We start from the raw sequence: 21,334 nt of genomic DNA, 5'->3' as shown, positions 1-21,334 counted from the left end.
GGTAACTGGGGATGGGCATGAAGGAGGGCACTTGAAGTAATGAGCACTAGGTGTTAAAGGCAACTGATGAATCACTGACCTTTACCGCTGAAACTAATGATACAGTATATCTTAATTAACCTTAAATAAATCAGTTAACTAATTAATTAATTATAATTTTTAAAAAAGAATTTGCCTTTGGGCAGGCGAGTGTGATGGCTGGGGTGGGGGAAGGAGTGTAAAGGAAACATTTTCACTGAATATCCTTTTGTAATCAATCAAAACAAATGAGAAGAGAGAGGAAGAGGGAGAGAGAGGGGGGAGCTGTGAGTCCCACACCAGCTCCATGACTGTAGGCAACTGTCTGAGCCTCTAGTTCCTTATCTGTAAGATGAAGGGATTGGACCAGCTGCTCTCTGAGGATGCTTCTGACTTTTCAAGTTCTGTACTTGGAGAATTTCTTTAAGGATGATCATCTCACATCTGTCTACATTCCCACTGTCTTCCCACTGCCAGCATGTCACGGACTATCACACAGAAAGCCACGACCCAAGGCTTTGTTCTTTCTTGCTCAGGTGCGTCTCAGTGTATCAGGTCCCCATAGTCTTGGCAACATGGAAAATATGGTTATTAACCAGGGTGACAAGGCATCCCAGCAAGCACATATGTGGGGAAGAAGTGACAAGTCAATACAGAGGAATGCTCACAACTCATGTTGGAGGGCGACTGCTTGAAATCAAGTCCCAGCCCTCTTGCTTGCCAGCAGTGTGGTAATAAACACATGGATAGTTCCAATTTCTTCATCTGTATGGCAGATACAAAACAGCTCCCCCCTCTTAAGATTTACTGTGGAGAGTAACAGTGATAATTCATGTAATTGCTTAGTACAGTGCCTGCCTAATGGTAATATTCAATAAATATTAGCCCTTCTAATTATTAATCTGAATTCCCCTGCTCATGGGACCCACTTTCCTGGCAGTGGAGGGAAGGTAATCAAGCTGCATGTACTCACTAATGTCATGAGCTGGGAGTCCGGGGGTGATGGAATGGCTTGTTTTTTTTTAAATCCAAGAACCCAAATGGAGATACTGGAGCCATTTCTGCTGCCCCCAAGCCAGTATCACTGAGGGAAACATCTAAGGTTACATCCCTGGAGTCGATTATATCCATGTGATAAAGGCAAGCTGCAAAGAGACTGACATCAGGCTGCGAGGTCGAGCCTCATAAGTTAGAGAGCAAGTTTCCATATGCATGATAAAAGTGCCTTAATTACACTTGGACCAGAAGATCATCAAATATTAATATCAGGGCCATCACATAACCTCCTCGCCATGGTAGCCATTCAGTAAATGTGAGTTGCGGCTTCCAAGCAAATCAAACCAAACGTCTTCCATCACCGTGATGTACAGAGGCTCATGGTCCCCAACTTCAGTCTCAGTGCCGCACAGCAAGGGCGGTATCTAAACCCAGACAACGTGGGGTCCCTGTAACTTTGTCTCAGCCACAGATAGTGGCCAGAACCTCACAACAAACTGATAGCTTTCAAGTGAACTAAAGGTCTCCTGTTTATAAGGTGATCGTGAACCCCTTTTGTGTACACTCCCTGCCTCATACATTACCATGTCACATTCTAGAACTAGGCTCCAGAAGGCATAATTTACTTAAGGGGGTTGCCCAGCTCATGTGCATCTGTTCTGCTTAACTACATCGGAACCATATTGGTTAGGGACTGTTTTTAAGCATTTTGGTCTCTTCCAGAACAAGAGCCCTCCAAATTCCTGCTGGCCTCACATTAGTTCTCTCAGATCCTCTGGGAATGCTCTTATTATTCCCACTTAGAGATGGGAAAACTGAGGCTCAGGGAAGAGGAACACCTGGCTGGAGTGCTACAGCTCTGTGGCTCTCCAGGGTGTCTGGGGACTGAAGGAGGCAAGGAATCTGTATTAGATGTCAAGGCTTAATATTTGCATGCAGACTAAACAATGTTGTGAGTGTGTATATAACTCTGCTTTTCCAATCTAATTATATTAGGATAATTAATAAAATATAAATTAATTTGAAGAGGTTACTGAACTCGAAGAGCTTTGGGTTATTTCATTTTTTTCCTAACTTATTAGGGATTTGGAAAATGAGTTTATTTTTATGATTTGCAATGAGAATCCTCATGCTGAGATGCCTGGGAATCACTGCAGGAGACCAAAACCGGGATTCGCCAATAAAATGCAGGGAGGTACTTGGAATAATTTAGGTCTCTGGTGGCAATGAGTTTTCCATTCTTAAACTACTACCTAGAACCAATTCGTGTATTTGAAATAAGTCTAGAAAGTGTTTGGAAGTATGTGTCATTACTGTTTAAGTTCTTCATCTAACAGCTGTCTTAAAAATAAAACAAAATCAAACCCTGGGACGCCTGGTGGTTCAGTCGGTTAAGCAGTTGCCTTCAGCTCAGGTCATGATCCCAGGGTCCTGGGATCGAGTCCCGCATTGGGCTCCCTGCTCTGTGGGGAGCCTGCTTCTCCCTCTGCCTGCCACTACCCCTGCTTGTGCTCGCTCACATTCTCTCTCTGACAAATAAATAAATAATATTAAAAAAAAAAAAGTCCTGGTTCCTTTCCTTTCTATCTGTGTGACCTTGGGCAATTTGCTTAACCTGTTTGTGTCCTAGTTTCCTCATTGGTAAAATGGAGAAAAGAACAGTACCTGCCTCACACCATGCTGGGAGAGTCACATGAGCTAACGCATGTGACGTCTTTCATGCATTCTTGACACACAGCAAACACTCAGCAAATATTATGGTTGTGTTAGGCACCACTTGCCACTGTTTTTGACACATAGTTGGGACTTAGACATTTTTGGAATGAACAATGAGTAACTGAAAATGTGAAACTGGAAGAGAGGGCAATTCTAGATACGTGATTCCTCATCTATATTTCCTTCATCCCAGGACAGCGGCTTTTGCGCAGATGACCTATTGAGGGATTTTTGCTTCAGGGAGCTCCAGCCAGCCAGCCTGGTTCCTCAGACTTCACAAGTCTCTCGAATTTAGATGCCCCAAGACATGTGTGGAAGGGATCGGGCAGAAAGAGCCAACCTTGGAACCCAAGTGCAGGCTATATTCCTCTTGAAAGACTGTAAGAGGAAACAAGACTAGTAGACCTTCTAGATAGGAGAGAAGCAATGCCTTCTTACCACAAACCAAAATGCTGAGGACCACAGTTACAAGAGGGTCAAAGGAAGTTAGAATGAACTTTCATAGCAGGCTCAGTGTTTATCTAGCTTAAAATTTCACTTCCAGATTGTCCCATGGACATCTATGCTTCTTTACATAAATAATCTTGGAGCCTAACAGAAAGAGGGTTTTTGTTTTTGTTTTGGTGTTGGCAAAGGGAAGTGTTGACTGAAGGTAGAGGTAAAACACCTGTTGCTAGACTTTAAAAGATGGGTTGCTCTGAGTTTCAGTGCTGGCTGACATAGCTCTCTCTCTCTCTCTTTTTCCTTTTCTTTTTTTAGAGGGGGTGGGGAGGGGCAGAGGAAGAGAGAGAATCTTAGTTAGTAATCCCAGTAAGCCCAGTGCGGAGCCCACAGTGTGGCTCTATTTCACAACCCTGAAATCATGTCCTGAGCTGAAATCAAGAGTTGGACACTTAACTGACTGATCCACCCACCCTCACTGGGATCCCTTATGCATCTTTGAGTGCTTGGTTCTGTCCCCTGGAGCAACAACCATTACTCAAGTTCAGGAGTTCTCAGCTGGAGGCAGTCCAGTCCCCCCATTGGGACATTTGAAAGGAGATAGGACACCTTTTGGTTATCAGAACTAGTAGGGACCACCCATGGCCTCTCGTGTTTGGGATGGGCCGGGATGGTAAAGTTCGGCAATGAACCCACCCAAAATAGCAATAATGTCTATTCCCTTTGAGAAGGTCAGGGCTTTGGCTATCTTCTTGCCACTGTCCCTCCATACCCAGCTCAGTACCTGTCCCTCCATAGACGCTTAATACAAATCTTTGTTTTCCTTTGTCACCTGTCCTATTTTCTGCATCTCTCTTCTCCCACTGGAGGCTCTGAAAGATAGTTGTCCAGCTTGACTCTAATTCTAATTTCTGGAGGCCTTTTATAGCTCTGTCTCATCTATATTCTAATCCTCTCTCCTTCCCTTACTTTCCATATTTTCAACTATTTGGAGGCACACAGTCCTTATAAATGCCTTCTAACTTGATCAGTTACTATTTACCATTTTAGTAAAGGTCAAGGACATGGTTTTCTAGAGTAATTTTAGGTAGAAACCTTTTTTCTTTTCCAGTGGATTTAAACACCCAAAAAAGGTATTAGGTCGATGGCCTCAATGAACGCATTGTGACGTGATTAACTCAAAGTGATCTGGCTTTGGCCCAGCCAGCAGCAGTGGCCCTGGCTGGCTTGCCTTCTCAGACCCATGAAGCTACAGTCTGGATGGGTTACAGGGAGGGAGAGGCCCCTTAAGAGGCCAATGAGGAAAACGCTAAAGCTTGAGGTCTGACCAGTTTCATCATTCTCGCTGACACGCCCAGAAAGCTGGTACCATGTAGCTCAAGGACTCTACCTCACTCCGGAACAGATAACCTGGTAAAGGGGAGTCAGAACTGGAATCCCAGGACACATGTGTGCCCTGATTCTGGCTCCAGAATCACAGCACAGTGCTGCAGGGGCAGAGCATATCTGTGGTTGGATATTTCCAGAGTTCACAGCTTCTACTTTCTGGCTGATTTCTTTGGTAAGACCCTTAGCTCCCTTCTCCTTTATACATTTCAGACAGGAGGTTCTCTTCCCATGCTGGGAATTCCCCACTCTAATCCACTTGGTCTCTCTCACTTTAGGGAATGGTTTAGTCTTAAGTTCATTTTCGTTCTTTCTTAATGGAAAATCACTCTACAGAGTAGCATAGCTCAGGACTGATAAGGAAGGGCTGAGAAGGATCACAAAGCAGAAAAATGTGGTGAAGGCGGAAAGAACTAGCGTTTACTTAGCACCAGCTCTGTGCCAAGCGTACTACCTATCACGTATCACGTTCGAATCTTTTTCTAGATCCATGAAGGAGTATATTAGTCAGGGCATACTCACTTAGACTTTAAAGACAAACAACTTTCAAATTTCCATGGCTATAAAAAAAGAAAGAAAGAAAGAAGGAAAAAGGAAAGAAGAAAAAGAAAGATTTTTATCTTGCTTCCGCTACATGGCTCCAACTGTAGCTTCATTCCAGGTCATCTTAACTTTAGGCTTAAGGCTAACAGAATAGCTATTATTGGAAATATTTCAGGTTGCTATGGCAGGGGGATAGAAGATTATGCAAAACCATGAACTACTTTGCAAAGATTCCACAAGGAAATGACACATGTCACATATGCTCACATTTTATTGGCGAAAGCAAGTCTCAAGGCCATGCCTACCTATAAAGGGAACAGAGGAATGCAATCCAACTATATGTGCAGAAGGAAAGCTAGAAACATTTGGTGGATAACGTGTTATTATAGCTGAGAAAATGGATGCTTATGAGAGTGAGTGGGTAGTGGAGTTGGAACTCCAAGCCAGGTCTTGTGACTTGGTCTCCTGGGCTCTCTACTCTCCTATGGCAGGTACGTTCTGTGAGCACATTGTCACATACGTGGCATCATATCTTCTCTTCAAATAAAGTGTCCTTGGGGCTTAAGAAGGAGGTGTGCACAGGCACCTGGGTATGAATAGGTTAGAGTCAAAGTTAATGTGACTCAGCACATTTATTTTCTTTATTGTACCAATTTCTACTCTCTGTAAAGTCTTTAACACGCTTGGCATGAAATCATTATGTAATAGAAGTTTCATCTCTGAACACATGCCAGATTTTTGTTTTTAATCAGAGTTTCAAGTACAACAGCTTTCCTTGCTTATTGCTTTTATTTGCTGTATATGAGAAAATGGTCACTGTGCCCTTAGTCTGGTAAGGCTGTTGGCCTGGTGGATGTTCAAGGTCCAAGGGAAAGGATGTCCCAGATTCCCTCTATTATTTTCAAGATAATCTCTAGAAAAAAAAAATCTTATTCAAAGAAACAAAATAATAAGACTAATTCTACCAGCCCTTAGAAAATCATTCCCAATATTTCAACTCCCTGGAGCCCAGCAGAAAGGCTATGTTAGTTCTTCTCAGAATTTTCTAATCTAAGTACCCCTAATGGAAGGGAAAAGAAATCCTAAGTGGTGTGCCACAGGTGCAGTTTCAGATTTTAACCAGTCCTGGGTACGTGCGTGTATGTTTGCATTCTGCTCCCTAACATACCCACATTTGTCTGCATGTAAAATGTTTTAAATCACTCACCACTGCATAAAATTGATATGCCAGAAAAATACTTATTCTTGACTTTCACCACTCCCTAGGAATCTGACCTCAAGCCTTCCCTATCCACAAATAACAATATGCCTATCACCTGAAAATGCCCCCCCCCCCCATAGGGATAAGGATTACTCTTAGGTTGAGGATATGTGGGGTTTCCCTTGGCAACTAGAGTACCCCCCAAAACCAGGAGAGGATAAAGGTGAAAACAAAGAGGAAGTGGAGGGGGTTGCCTGGGTAGCTCAGTCGGTTAAGTGTCTGCCTTCAGTTCAGGTCAGGATCCCAGAGTCCTGAGATTGAGTCCCATATCGGGCTCCCTGCTCAGTGGAAAATCTGCTTCTCCTTCTCCCTCCCCTCTGGGTTCTCTCTCTTTCAAATAAATAAATGAATTTTTAAAAAGAAGAAGAAGAGCAAAAGCCAGGGGTTTCCAAGGTTATCCATGAGGCAGTTATCCCCCTCCCCACATACCCTACCACACCCTCCATTGCTTACTCTACTCCAAGCCCCCTGGCGTCTGGCTGTTTCCCACACACAGAAAGCAGTCTCCCACCTCCGGACCTCGCACTTGCTTCTCTTTCTGCCTGGAGAGCTCTTCCCCAGATATCTACATGGATCTCTCTTTTGCTTCATTCGAGTTTTTGTGCGGTACCACCTTTTCACTGAGGCTATCCTAACCCTGTGTCCCCACCCCCCAGCCCTTGTACTCCCCGTTCACTCTCTTTTCCTGCTTTGAAATTCTCCATACCTTTTAACACAACTTACAGATTTTATTCAGTGTCCATTTCCATCCACTAGAACACAAGCTCCATAAGCACAGAGATGTTCGTCTTTTGTTTCCTGAAATACCCCCAGTGCCTAAAACTGTCTGCTGGAATCGGTTGATGCATGTTTGCTGAATGAAAAACCAAGAACCCACCCATGCTGAGAAATAGGCAGCCTTGAAATCAGCCAGCTAGTGAGAACGTGCAGCAGGGGCCTTTGTTGTCAGCAGGCTGACTTGGCCCTACCTTGGGAGCTGATTCAGGAATCTTGGAGGTTCCCTCAGGCAGGATCATCTGCCCACTTTCCCAGCATCGTTCTGGTAACTGTCTGTGAGGCCCAAGGAAAAGGTCTGGTTCCAGAGAGCATCTAAATGTCTCCTCCCAACATCCTCTGCTCCTCCCCCTCCTTCATCACATACAAATACACCACACAACCCTCTCATTTTCCAAGGACACAACTCAGGCTATTTCCAAAACTGAGATTCGGATCCAAAACAGTAGCACGGTGTGTCTCCATGTGCACAGGAAGAGACAGAAGACCTCTGAGCAATTTCCTGGCCCTATATTTTTCCATTCCAGTAAATGAGGCCTTCTTTAGCTCAGGAATCTCTCTCTGAACCAAGCCAATGCCTTACTGCTGCCTGCCATTTGTCACCACCTGGGCTTGCTTCTTTGTTCTTTTATTTTCTATTTTAAGTGACCAGTGCCAGGGTCCCTTATGTCAAAAAACTTTTGACTTCCAACTCTACCAGGTGTTGACTACTCGTTTAGGCACACACAACGCTAATGGAGAGTTCCCTTCCCAAATAGGCATTTTATTTAATAATACGGAATACTTCAACTTCAGTCTTCAAAGAGTTCTGCAAACTGCATATGCTGTTAGGCTGAGCAGCACTTGAGTTCATGTTTTATGGCTCAGAAACCAGCAAGGTTAAATAATTGCTAAGACTCTCGCTAGCTGTGCTTCAGACAAGGCACTTCGCTTTTTTTTTAATGGATAAGGAAATATAATCCATACAAATGTTATTCTTTAGCAACTGACTTAATAAATTAGTTTTCAGTTCTCCCCATGTGCTTTTTTAAAAGCCATATTTGTAACTTGCTGCCTTGCCTGTGCTGGCTTCTCTTTGTTCCCAGAGACCGTTTGTTTCAAGGTCCTCTTCTCCCTTATCCCCATCCCTCCTCTTCCTCTTTCTTTCTTTCTTTTTTTTTTTTTTTTTTAAGATTTTATTTACTTATTTGAAAGAGAGAGAGGGAGAGCAGTAGCAAGGGGGAGAGGCTGAGGGGAAGGAGAGAAGCAGATTCCCTGCTGAGCAGGGAGCTGGATGTGGGACTCAATCCCAGGTCCCTGGGATTTCTCTCTCTTTCTGCCCCTTCCCCTGCCCTTTCTCTCTAAAAATAAATAAATAAATCTTAACCAAGATTTATTTTTAAATCTTTAAATTATATTTAAGCCAAAGTTCCTGGAAGAAGGCTGTTTGGCAAGGGCCATGGTAGGGGCAGTCCAGGTGGTGAGAAACGGCTGGAATCTGCATGGACATTGAAAACAGAACCCACAGTATTTGGTAATCCATATACTTGGGCACTCAGGAGGTCTGTCCAGGACTTTGTCAGTGAGCTGTGAAGGAATGGTTATGGATGGTGTGCCTTCTTCCCTTCCAGTAAAGGAAGAAGAGGCAGAATTCTTGGTTCAACCCCCTTGCCTTTTGTTTTTTTTTTCCTTCACGTTAATTGAGGGCCTATTTATGTGCTATAAGCATTGTGTTGGGATATAGCAGTAAATGTGAACGGGGTGACTGCCCTTACAGAGCAAACAGTTTACAAAGAGGGTCAGATGTTAAGTGAATAATCACACACATGTAAATGTAAAATGACCACTCTAATGTACACTAGGTGTCAAAATTAGTTTATCTGGGGTCATCTGGGTGGCTCAGTTATTAGGCATCTGCCTTCCGCTCAGAACATGATCCTGGGGTCCTCTGATCAAGCCCTGCATTGGGCTGCCTGCTCCACAGGCAACCTGCTTCTCCCTCTAACACTCCCCCTGCTTGTGTTCCCTCTCCCGCTGTCTCTCTCTGTCAAAGGAATAAATAACATCTTAAAAAAAAAAAAAAGGTTTATCTGCCCTGGTCAGGAAGCGCTAAAGAAAGAACGCTTTACTGGGATCTGAATAGACACGTGCCAACCAGACAAAGATGGCAGAGGGAGGGGAAGAGTGTCCCAGGCCATGGGAATGGAATGCACAGTGGTTCTGGAGGGAGGGGGAGCACAGTATGGATGAGGAACTGAGAGAAGGTCAAAGTGAGTAAAATGCAGAGAGCTTGGGGAACGTGAGCAAAATGAAGCTGGAGAAATGGACAGGGTCAGACTGTTGGGCTTGTGGGCCATGTTCAGATTTTGATCCTCAGCCTGAAATCAATGGGAAATAGCTGGAAGCCTTCAAGTAGGGGAATGATGGTGCTACGTGCTTGCTGAGTGGAGTGAGAGTGATGCGGAAGGCCAAGTACGAGACAAATGCAGCAGCTCAGGTGAGTCAGTGCTTGGTGCTCCTGTGGACCTGGGAGAGAGCTGGGAGGTCCTGATGAGAAGAAAGATCAAGATCTGAGAGCTATTTAGAAAGTAGACCAGGGTTTGGTTGGGCCAAGAGGCATGTTCCCAGTTCTTTGTTTCAAATACCTGTACCAGTGGGGGTAAGACTCTCCTATTTGTAGAAGTCACCTACTTATATTAGACCAAGCCCTAAGGCAAGCTGGAAAATCTATTTTTCTTTAAATATTTTTTTAAAAAGTGTTTACCGTAGGATGATTTAGTGTCTAGGCTTACCAGAAAGAGAGGATGAGACAGATGATTGTCCCTAGCCCTGTCCTGGCCTGCTTGTATAATGAATTAATATAGTCCTGCACCAACAACAAGGTCTCTAAGCCAGCATTGTCCAAAAGAAACATAATATGATACAAGCCCCAAATGTGATCTTGTATTTATGAGTAGCTATATTTAAAGAGAAAAAACCCAGATGAAATTAATTTAAATAACCTATTTTATTTAACCCAGTAAATTAAAAAAAAAAAAATACTGAGACAGGTAACCAACAGAATAATCACTAGTGAGGTACTTTTTTTTTTTTTTAACTAAATTTTTAAAATCCAGTGTGCTTCTACACATATAGCATGTCTATATTTGTATTAGCCATATTTCATGTGCTCAAAAGCCACATCACACATGGCTGGTGAGTACTGAACTGGACCACATAGCTCTAAACCACCGAAGAGGCCACACAGATCTTAAAACCACATACAAAACACTGAAAATATAAGTCCTTCTACAGTAATTTAAAAAGGCAAGTAGGGGAACCTGGGTGGCTCAGTCGGTTAAGCGTCTGCCTTCAGCTCTGGTCAGAATCCCAGGGTCCTGGGATCGAGCCCCACGATGGGCTCCTTGCTCAGCGAGGAGCCTGACTCTCCCTCTGCCGTCTGCTTGCCTCTCTCCCTACTTGGGTGTTGTGTATGTGTATGTGCATGTGTGTGTGTCATATAAATAAATAAAATATTTTTTTTAAAGGCAAGTAATATTTTAAGTAGAGCTTCTTCAATTTCAAAATCAAATAATTTGCAATTAACTAACTATATGAATTCAAGGAAGCTGGTTTTCTTTTCCATGCCTCAGTGTACAGAAAGGAACCACAGTGGGACTGGATAGTATGTATCAGCCTTTCTGGTCTTAACAATCACTGACTCCCTGTGAAGGAAGTCCAAATAGTTTTTCCTCCTCTTTATTCTAATTCTCATTTCCCACAGAAATCTTTACTTCCAAACTTCTAAATTCTTCTATGATAGCTGAAGGTGGGAAATGAGCTAGTTCAATAGTAAGCAGACAAAACTCCAATAATAGTTTTCATTCTAAGGCAAAAAAAAGTTGGATTTTCTTAGGAAATATGAATACTAACTGGATATTTAATGATTAAGGAAACTTATGATGTTTTAGATATTATATATAGCACTGTGGCTGTATTTTAAGAAAAAATCCTTATGTTTAAGAGACACCTCCTAAAATATATTTATAGAGGAAATAATATGTTGTCATGGATCTACTTCAAAATCATCTTAATTAGGAGGCAGGGGAGAAGGTGGGGTTTAGATGAAATAAGATTTGTTGTAACTGAAATTTGGTGTGAGATTCACATGGGATTCATTGTACTATACTCTCTACTTTTATAGTGTACTTTTTCTTTTCCTAAAAATTTCCAGACTTTCTGAGGTCCTACTTGAGGTAAGATTTTCAAACATTCCCCTTAAATACTGTGTATGCCTCATAGTACAGATGCAAAAGCTTACCTAAGCACCGAGAATACATGATTCTTATTTAATACTGCAATGGAATAAAGCCATATGTTTAAGGGCCCCGAATCCTCATCGTAGTTTAAATCTCTGATATTTTTGGTGGTAACAAGACTTCACCGGTTCATCCTACACTTTGGTACAGATTTAGGATCAACATTGATAAGCAAAGCCTGTGTCTTCTGTGTCAAGGAGAGCTCCAGACTCTGCCTCAGCCACATAGGGGCTCAGGGAGCATAGTGATAAATCATATAGACAAAGGACATTGCAAACCCAGAATGGTACAGATGCTTGGCCCATGGGCATAAAGACTATCACCTCTTCCTGGCTTCATGGAGGCTGCATGTGACAGGGATAGGTAGGAGCAGAGGAAGGAACTCAGAGGACATGGAGCCTCAGAGGCCAGAAGACATAACACCTAAGACCCACAAAGGGGGATGTATGAGTATGGGTCACTTGTTACAAAAATGCCTGGGCATTTTGTAAAGTTCTGGTGTAACACTCTCTCTAAATTCCACGCAAGATTTCTGGCTACCTCCTGTCCACTCAGCCCTCTTGAACATCGTGATGGGAGATGAGGAAGCTAGAGTCTACTTCCAAGTTCTTGCCCAAGACAGTGTGAGGAGCTGAAAAATAAACTGAGAACATAGGACTACCTTGCAGATATGCTGCCTTCAGGCACCCTTGACTGCTAAGCTTGGATCTTCCTGCCTCCAAGCCTTTGGGTGCTTGACCTCTCACCAAGAACCACAGAGCAGGTGCTCATTTTCACGCCCAAAGGAATATCACTGCTAATGTCTACATAAAATGATATACAAAGGAAGAGAACAGGACTCAGTCTGAGAATGTTTTCCTTTTGCATTTTCATCAGCCAAAGGAGTATTGAGTTTAGGGTACCAACATATGGCACAAATGTTAATTTTAAGGAAAATTTGGCACCCGTAAGATGCTCAGCCATGCTACTCTCCACACATGGGATACTTGGCTTCAGTGGAGCAGTACTGTGCCAGATTTTCTTAAATGTCAAGCATTTTAAGAAATGGTTTCTTTGAATTAAAATTTCACACCCCCCAAAATGGAAATACTACTGAGATGTTTCTAAATAAAATAAGGCAACTGTTGACCAGAGGCCATGGTAGACTGCTGGAGAGCCAAACATCAGCAGAATGGTGTTTTAACTTCTAAGCAATTTATTACAGTCCTGTAGTGCATTAACCAGATGATAATCTGCAAAGAGTATCCAAGTCTTTGGGGTAAAAGAAGACTTGACAGTTTTCACTGAAGCTTTGTCCTATCTGTTGACAGAATTCACTGCTGCCTAAGTCACATGAGCAGGTAGGACTTATTCATGGACATGATTCCCCCTGGGTAAGCACACTCTGGCATTCCGCAGTCCTCACGGTCAGAACAATCTGGTGGTGAAATATGTCAAGCCTGGAGCCCTAGACTTGTTTTTATGAAGCTTCCCTTGACCAATTTGGTTCATCAAGTTTACTCCAAGTTCAGACCTGACTACCTCAACTCCACTGGCTCATTTTCATCCATACGCTTCTTTTTTAAGTCATCATACACATCACAGATAAATGCTCATTTCCAGATTGCTCTCTCTCTCTGCTTAGGAGTCTGAGTCTAGATTTCCGGTTACTCCCAAATCCCTAATACAGGGAGAGACTGAGTGGTATACTTCCCAACAGATTGACAAAAAAGTACAGGAAGGGAGGAAGTTGGGAATGACAAAGGCTTACAGGAGCCAGTAGATAGTCAAGGTCATCCAGTAGGAAGTCATATATGAACTGAGATTATAGACACTTGGGCTCTAGAACTTTAAGACTCATATTCTCCCTTTGCCTCTATCACATGGAAACATTAATATAATCTGAACAAGATGATGCCTGAAATCTTCTCCCATGATTGAAACATTCTACATAGATGAATTCTCTTCATCTCATGGGGTTTTTGTGGGAACTAAATGTAATAACGGGTATGAAAGGTTGTTTTTGTTTTTTTGCAACTTGAGAACCATCTTGGTATAAGTTACCACAATATCACAAAATAATTCTCTCAATAAACCTGGAATTATTTTTCATTTCTATTATAAAAATGTTGGGTCAAGTTTAGCATTTTATTTAATTTCAGGTAGAAAATGAAAGGATCTACAGCAGGTGAAAAGATGCTTTGAAGGAAATGAGTAGTTTTTGTATAAATTTAAGTGAACTTTCTGGAAATCAATTTAGCAATATGTACTGAAGCCTGAAAATTCATATCCTTTGACTCGGTAATTCTATTTCTAGAGACGCTAATCTAAGGAAATGGTAGTCAAACAGGATTTATGTATAAAGTTATCTACTGCAGTGTTATTTGTATACTGCATAGAGATGTACAGTAAATAGTGTTGGAAAAGAAAACATTCATTCATATAAAAGACTTTCAAGAAACAAATCAAAATAGTAACAGTTTCCTGTTCTTCTTTAAGCATGTCAGTATTAAATTTTATGATGGTAATGAATTCATATTATATAAAGATCATTAAAAATATATCGTGTAGAGTTACTCACCTTCATCTAATTGTGGTGTTAACACATTTTGTCTCTTAATTCATCTTGGTCAATAGTGAGCTTAACTCAACTGCTCCCATGACTTTCTTCTTATTCTTCTGCTATCAACAATGTTCTGTGGGCCTTAAATTATGCCTGTCATTTGCCCGCAAGTGAGACAGCACCCAGAGAGCTGACTCACCTGTCAGACTGAGACTGTCCACATATGTAAATATCCCATATATTCTTTCTTCTCATGAAGTTCACAAGATGTGAATTGGCCCAGGGCTCATTTCTTCTAGAATAGGACCTACCGGGGCACCTGGGTGGCTCAGTGGGTTGAGCCTCTGCCTTTGACTCGGGTCATGATCTCAGGGTACTGGGATCGAGTCCCACATCGGACTCTCTGCTCTGCAGGGAGCCTGCTTCCTCTCTCTCTCTCTCTCTCTCTCTGCCTCTCTGCCCACTTGTGATCTCTCTCTGTCAAATAAATAAAATCTTAAAAAAAAAAAAGAGAGATGTAGGAAATAAAAAATTTCCTATACTTCTTCTTTAGAATAGGACCTACCAACTAACACTCCTGAAGGTGGCTTGCTTGATTCTCCCTCAAAAGCCCCCAGGCAGAGGGGTACCTGGGTGGCTCAGTTGTTTGAGCATCTGGCTCTTGATTTTAGCTCATCATGATCTCAGGGTAGTGACATGGACCACCCCTGTCAGGCTCTGTGCTGGGCATAGACCCTAGCTTCAGATATTCTCTCTCCCCCTCCCTCTCTTAAAAAAAAGAAAAAGAAAAAGAAAAAAAAAGTTCTCAGGCAGAGGCAGTCTCCAGTCACACTGAATTTTCCATCGATCCCTACAAAATAGTCTTTTATTCTAAAAAAAACAAAACAAAACAAAGGTTTCAGAAATTATAGGCAATTCCCTAAACTCTAGATCGAATTTACTCCTATTGTGTTATTAAATGGAATTCACATGAGTTATCTCTTACCAGATGGTAAGCAGAAAGTTGTTTTGTTATTTACTCACTACATATTCACTCAGCCAAAGAGTTCCATGTTAAGTTAGCTCCAGCATTTCTTGCATTTCTTCAATCAGCATGAATGGAGATGAAAACTTGAAGGAATTATTTCCCAAATACTCCATTAAATGATGCTATCTATCAAATGTACCCTTTTCATTAGAAAGCCAGAGAAGGTTAATAATCTAACAGAATCAGCCTGCCTGTTGCTGGTAATGGAGAGTGAGGGAGAAGGGGAGAGAGACAGAGACAGACTGATTAACTAAAACCAAAGTTACTCCTAACCACTCAAAGTCAGAAAGCTCCAAAAAACCAGACAACAACCTATGGCAAAGCCCATCAAAGGATTCTTTCTTTGGCTAACCCTTCCAAGGAAATAGTCTTTAGCCAGAATCTTCCAGATTCAGTCTTGTAGCATTCAGACTCTCAGAGTAAGCCTGCCAGTATCTTAACTGGCTTTTTCTTCACCACCTCATCAATTTGTTGCACAGTTCTTGCTCAGTTTAGATTCAGCTATTTCTTCACAATTTTACAGTGATTTGGAAAATGTCCTTCATACTTTGGTTGTTGTCACTCCTCATGAAATGCCATTTACATTAGGATGATTCAGTTTAATGAATGGATTTTCTTCCTGTGTGACTGCAGCCTTAGATGAGACTAGGGCCTTGTACACTTCATTCCAGATATCGTTGCAAAACAGGAGTTGTGAGGCTGCTTCCATCTTCCTCCCTAAATATACACCTTTTTCTTTCTCCCTTTGTCCAAATTCTCAGTCTTGAAATCTTAGTTGTATTTATATATGGTGTTTTCATAAATTTTAAATCTGAAACTCAGTCCAATCCTTGTCTCTGGTACTATTCTCTATTCTGTCATCTCAACTGCCTCAGGCAGGTGTGGCTTACACAGAGATTACACACCTGTGCACACATACACACAACTTATGAATGGCAGATATGATCCTGTATGTTTTGTCAAAACAATTCCATTACTGGCAATTCCATGAGAATTGGAGGTCTAGTGTTACTTGAAAGTAGCCCAAAAAAAATTTTTTTTTAGATCTGTCTTTTGAACTGTTCATGTGCATTCCCTTTTGATGGCTTTTGCCCAATTTTCTACTTTAAGTAGTCATATTTCTGACTGATCTGTGGAGGCTCTTAGATATCAAATGATACTGTTTCTCTGTCATATGCTGCAATTATTTTTCCAGTCTGCTATTGCATTTTTAATTTTTTAAATAAGATTTTATTTATTTGAGAGAGAGTACGGGTGGTAGGGTGGGGAGAGGGAGAAGCAGGCTCCCCGCTGAGCAGGGAGCCTGATGCAGGGCTTGATCCCAGGATTCTAGAATCATGACCTGAGTCATCCAGGTGCACCAATTTTATGTGATTTTTGACATACTGGATTTTTTTTTCCTTATATAATTAAACTATTCAAACTTTTCTAGGTTGGTCTGGTTTTGTTTTTTGTTTTTTGTTTTTTTGTTTTTGTTTTTGTTTTTTGTTTTTTTACCAAGGGCTTTAAAAGGTTACAGTTATAAGGCACATGAAAGCCCTCTTCCCTGTGAGCTGGAGCTTCAGGCTTTGAATGAAGCTGGTACAATCCTTCCCTACCATGTTCTTGAAACAACTGGGCAGGGGATCAGTCTGGAAGATATGGTTGGATTTACCCTCATCCTGAGGAGAAAAAAGTCATTGCGAAAATAAAGGAGTAGAAGTAGGGTGAATGCAGGGTGAGGAGGGACAGCAATGACACTCATGTGTCATGTGTGCTCCAAAGAATCACTTATGTGACCAGAAACTGGATGACTACTTCTGTAACCTTTTCCTAGTTCCTGAGCTTTGGGTTGATTTCAGGGGATTTTTTTAGGGGCTAATTCCTTCCCAGACTTGAGCAATCTGAATGATTCCGTGGCCAGGGTCCCCTGGGTGCAGGGGAATACTTTCAGTGGCCAGCAATGTGGTGAGGAGGTGAAGGGACCGGCCTCACCATGGCTATGACCAGGTCCCTGACAGATGCCACTGCTGCACATCCAACGAGCGTTCCGCCCTTTGCAAGTATCCTTTAGATGCTCGACCTTATTGGCTTATGGCAACAAGTATGTGAAGCAGGTAGGGCACGCCGAGGTTTCCTCTTCCTCTTCTACAGACTAGAAGTAAATAGAATACCAAATATAACTGACTTTCCAAACTTATGTGAGTGTGTGATTGAGTTCTGAAGCAAGGTGAGGTATGTGGTCTGCTATAAATGAGCAGCGTGGCCAGCGGGTGTACAGGCAAAGAGAGGGGGCACATCTAGGAGGAAATGCCAACTCAGCCAGTTATTTGCTCTTTGGCCTCAGGCAAGTGGCTTCCCTCTGCGCTTCTAGTTCTCATCTCTGGAACAGAATAATGGTCTGGCAGGATTGATGTGAGGATGAAGTTACATAATGCTCCATCTCCTTCAGTCTTCTGTCTTGTTGGGGCTGTGTGGTTTTGAGGGCCACCTTGAAACTTGCATGGAAGGAGTAATATATAAAGACCCTCTCAGGAAAGGCAGAGCATGAAGAGCCCCTGCACTGTGCCTGGCAGAGAGTGGGTGCCACAAGAACCTAACGTCTCCTCTACTGTGCCAGCTTCCAGTCTCCTGAGAGCTAAGATGCACTTGGGGGCTTTCCTCTGAAGAGTCCACGTGTGGTTTATAACCCTGCTCAGCTAAAAGTCCTCCCCTATCTTAACACTTTCACTGCTTCTGGCATTGAGGATTATGGTTCATCAAAAAGCTCAATTATTTGCCCAGTAGGTCATTGTATAAGTTGGCTTGATTAGCGTTTGCAATAGCGCATATGTAAATGTAAAGGATCTTGAAAGAGGGTTGTTAGAACAAGAGTTCAGCAACAGCCCCCAAGAGAGAGCTCAGTGTCATGGTTAAGAGTAGGAGTTGGCAAACTGCAGCCCCCAGGCCAAGTTTAGCCCATCACCTGTTTTTGTATACAAAGTCTTATTGGAACACTGGCCCCACTCCCGTTTGTTGATGTGGCTATGATGGCTGCTTTCATTACAAGGACAGGGCTGAATAGTTGCAACAGAGACTGTAGGCTTCACAAAGCCAAGATTATTTGCTCTTTGACCCTCGAAGTAAAAGTTTATCAATTCCTGGCTAAGAGCTGCTACTTTCAGGCTATGTGACCTTAAATAATTTACACTTATTGTGCCTTAAATTCCTCTTCTGTAAAATAGGGATAGTAATAATAGTGATTGAACGAGATAATCCATGTCAAAGCCTTGCATGTGCTGAGTCCTTGGTTAATGATAGTTACTATTTTACTAATAATACCACTGATTGTTAGCAAAGTCCCTTGAGTAAAGCATCCTGACCCAGGGACAAAAACCTGTTTGTTCAACTTCAGTTGCAAAGCCCCTAGGCCCACTGCATATATCAACAGCACCTAAAATAGTCACCTCTTCTTGCCGCAGTAGCTTTCTTAAAAGCAGCCATTTCAGTGCCAATAGCTCAGCTTCTGGGATATTAAATGCACACTCTACCTTTCCTTCACACTTAATATAGACATTTGGATTAGTGTCATTGAATATTTTCTGATAGTCTGCATATCCTATATGGGGGAGGGGGGACCTGGATGAGGCCTTTTGATGGAATTTAATGTCAGTAGTATCAGCTATTTCTTTCTACAAACACGAGCAAGATATTCTAAAAGATGTGAATAATCAACCAATGTACAGGGAAGACCTTGCCTTTAGTCACTCACTGAAAATGAAAAGATTTTCTTTTATCAAAGACAATCAAGCTTGACAAATGGCATTAAAAGCCACTAAGGAAGCTGAAAAAACAGCAACTCACTTTGCTTCCTAAATATAATGGGAAATGCTTTCTCAATGTAAAGAAGAAGTCTTATCCTACAGTCCAATGAGCATATGGAGGTGATTTCCAAGAGAGAAGTGAGAAAGAAAAAATCCCACAGCTCAACCTTTCACAAGTATCAGTCATGCAGGGAGAAAACCTTCTTGTACTCTCTTCCGCATTGTCAAGTTTTGCAGGTTAGAAGAGCCAAGACGAGCCATCCCTATGAGGGACCAGATCTGCAGCCCAGCTTCCCAGCAGGTGGCTAAGCAGGTTGGGGTAGGTTGGGGCTTGGGAGGAGAAAAAAGGTGGGGAATGTTCTCTAGTTTGAGACTCACATGCCCTCAAATGATCCATGGGTGGTAACCCACGAGCACCAGGTACAGCATGACCCACCCAGGATGCTTCCCTTTGTGGATTACTTGGACCCCACAATGGCTATTGCCTGAGCTGTGCCTCATCAATTCAGCCTTGTCACAGAGAAGAATCTCATCACCCCTGTATCCCACCCCTAGTAGCCTGATTGTGTGGAAGATAGGGAAGGATGACTGCATGTCACAGAGCTTCTTCCATCAGAATCCTTCTTCTGCCACCCTAGGCCCCATCACCTTTCCCTTATCATAGAGTTTCTGACATTGATAGATAACACAGCTTTATGGCATGCCTCCCTGCAGTAGTTCTTAATCTTGGATAGCTGTGAGAATCCCCTATAAAGCTCTTAAAATAGACTAATGCCTGGTTCCCACCCCCAGATCCTGATATAAGTTAGATCTGGAGAGGGGTCTAGGCATGACATTGTGTTCAAGCATGGGGGTGGGTGGGTTCTGTGCATTTAAAAGTTCTCAAGTGATTCCCATATACTAACCAACTATGTGCAGGGTACTCTTCTCGGTGGGTACAACTGTGAATAGAACAGGCAAAGACCTGGTCTCACGGAGCCTATGGTCTAGTGGAGTAAGACAGAGAACAAATAAATGAATGGCAAAGACTTCTTCTGACTGCCACTAGGAAAATAAAGCATGGCACCGTGCAAGAGTTGGAGGATGGGAGATGATGCAACTTTAAAATGGTCAGGGCATCATCCCTGTGGGGTCCTACTCTGCTGCTTTGCTTGTGGTAAGCTCTGTTAGCTCTCGGGGTAGTGACAGGGTTGTGGTTAGACGCCTACTTCTTGTTCAGGAAGTGACAGTTAGTGTCCCTGTATCTCCTGAGGCAAGTTTCCATAGACTGATGCACCATGCGAGACCCTCACTGGACAGCCCAGATCAATCACTGTAACCAGAAGCAGCCCCACAGGGCGTGCCTTCTCCTCAGTATGCCAGCATGCCCCCTCCCTCTTTCCCTTTCACCCACTATTAATTGGGTGGTATCTTATCACCAGCATCCTTACCGAACATAATTTGCTGACTTGTAATAATGATAATATTAAAAACAGACTGAATGACATTTACTATGTGCTGGCACTCTACAAGATATATTATCTCATTCAGTTCACTACTAAGCTAGACAGTATCAGCTCTGTCTAAACACCTTTATGAACGGTTAAGAGACTTATAACGTGGCTGACATTTTAGACCTTTTAGGTACCCCCCAACTCAGACAGTCTGTGATCCTACAATCTCCAGCTCGTTTCCTCAGCTAGGTGGCAAGCTCCTGGAGGAAAGGCACTGTGTCATATACTTCTTTGCAGGAGAATCCCTTCTCTCCTCACCCCCATGTTGCCTTGCCTGAGGTGGGCAACATATACATCAGAGGTCAATTTGTGGAGGTAACCTGGCAATAACTCCTGAGCCCCTGAGGTCCCCAAGGTATCCTTTGAGTCCTGCAAGCCTGGGCATCACTGCTCATAAGCTTGGACTCTGTCCTTTTCTATCAAGACTGCCTTGTGGAGTTTCTACCAAGCAACACTGAGACTCCTCAGAGTGCCCCAAAGCAACTCGAAGACACTTATAAATGGGTCCTGTGGGCATTTTCTCCAAGGTCTTTCCCAAAAGAGATGATTATTTCATGTTCCCCATCATTTTTGTTTTGCTAATTAAATTTTTTTAAAAAGATTAATATATGAAATAAAAAAGTCATTGCAATTTCTTGACTAGAGATTGCTATTCAATAAGACACACTTCCGCTGATGTTTTAAGGTATTTGGAGGACGTATCTTTGAAGAGAATTCCTCATTTTCCCCCCAGCTTTTCTGAGGTATAACTGGCAAATAAAATTGTAAGATCTTTAAACAACGTGATGACTCGATACGCCTATACATTGTGAAAGGATCCCCTCCAACTAGTTAAGTAACACATGCATCACCCCACATATTTACCACGTTTTTGTTGGAGGGGAGAGGACTTTTAAGTTCTACCCTTTTAACAAATTTCAAGTATATAGTATGGTGTTATCAACTAGAGTCACCATGTTTTACATTTGATCCTCAGATTTTTCATCATATAACTGAAATTATATACCCTTTTACCAGCCTCCATTTCCCCCACACCCATGCCTCTGGCACCTACTTCTCAACATTCTGTTTCTAGGGG

The 21,334-nt window shown here is 42.5% G+C and overlaps 1 protein-coding gene across 4 annotated transcripts in view; it reads left to right on the top strand.

Annotated features, from left to right (window-relative positions):
* Positions 1–21,334, top strand: part of ZNF366 (zinc finger protein 366) — a 66,521-nt gene that overhangs the window by 10,964 nt on the left and 34,223 nt on the right. For 2 of the 4 annotated variants that reach the window (XM_059418041.1, XM_059418038.1), the window contains exon 1: positions 9,143–9,611. The exons of the other annotated variants lie outside the window; for them this stretch is intronic. The gene's annotated coding sequence lies outside the window, so the exon portion shown is untranslated. Of the gene's footprint in view, positions 1–9,142; positions 9,612–21,334 lie in introns of those variants that run through there. 4 annotated transcript variants of the gene reach the window in all.

This window comes from Mustela nigripes, chromosome 12 (genome assembly GCF_022355385.1).
Source record: "Mustela nigripes isolate SB6536 chromosome 12, MUSNIG.SB6536, whole genome shotgun sequence".
Lineage (NCBI taxonomy): Eukaryota > Metazoa > Chordata > Mammalia > Carnivora > Mustelidae > Mustela > Mustela nigripes.
Note: the sequence above shows the minus strand (reverse complement) of the source record. Positions and strands in the feature narration are given on the sequence as shown.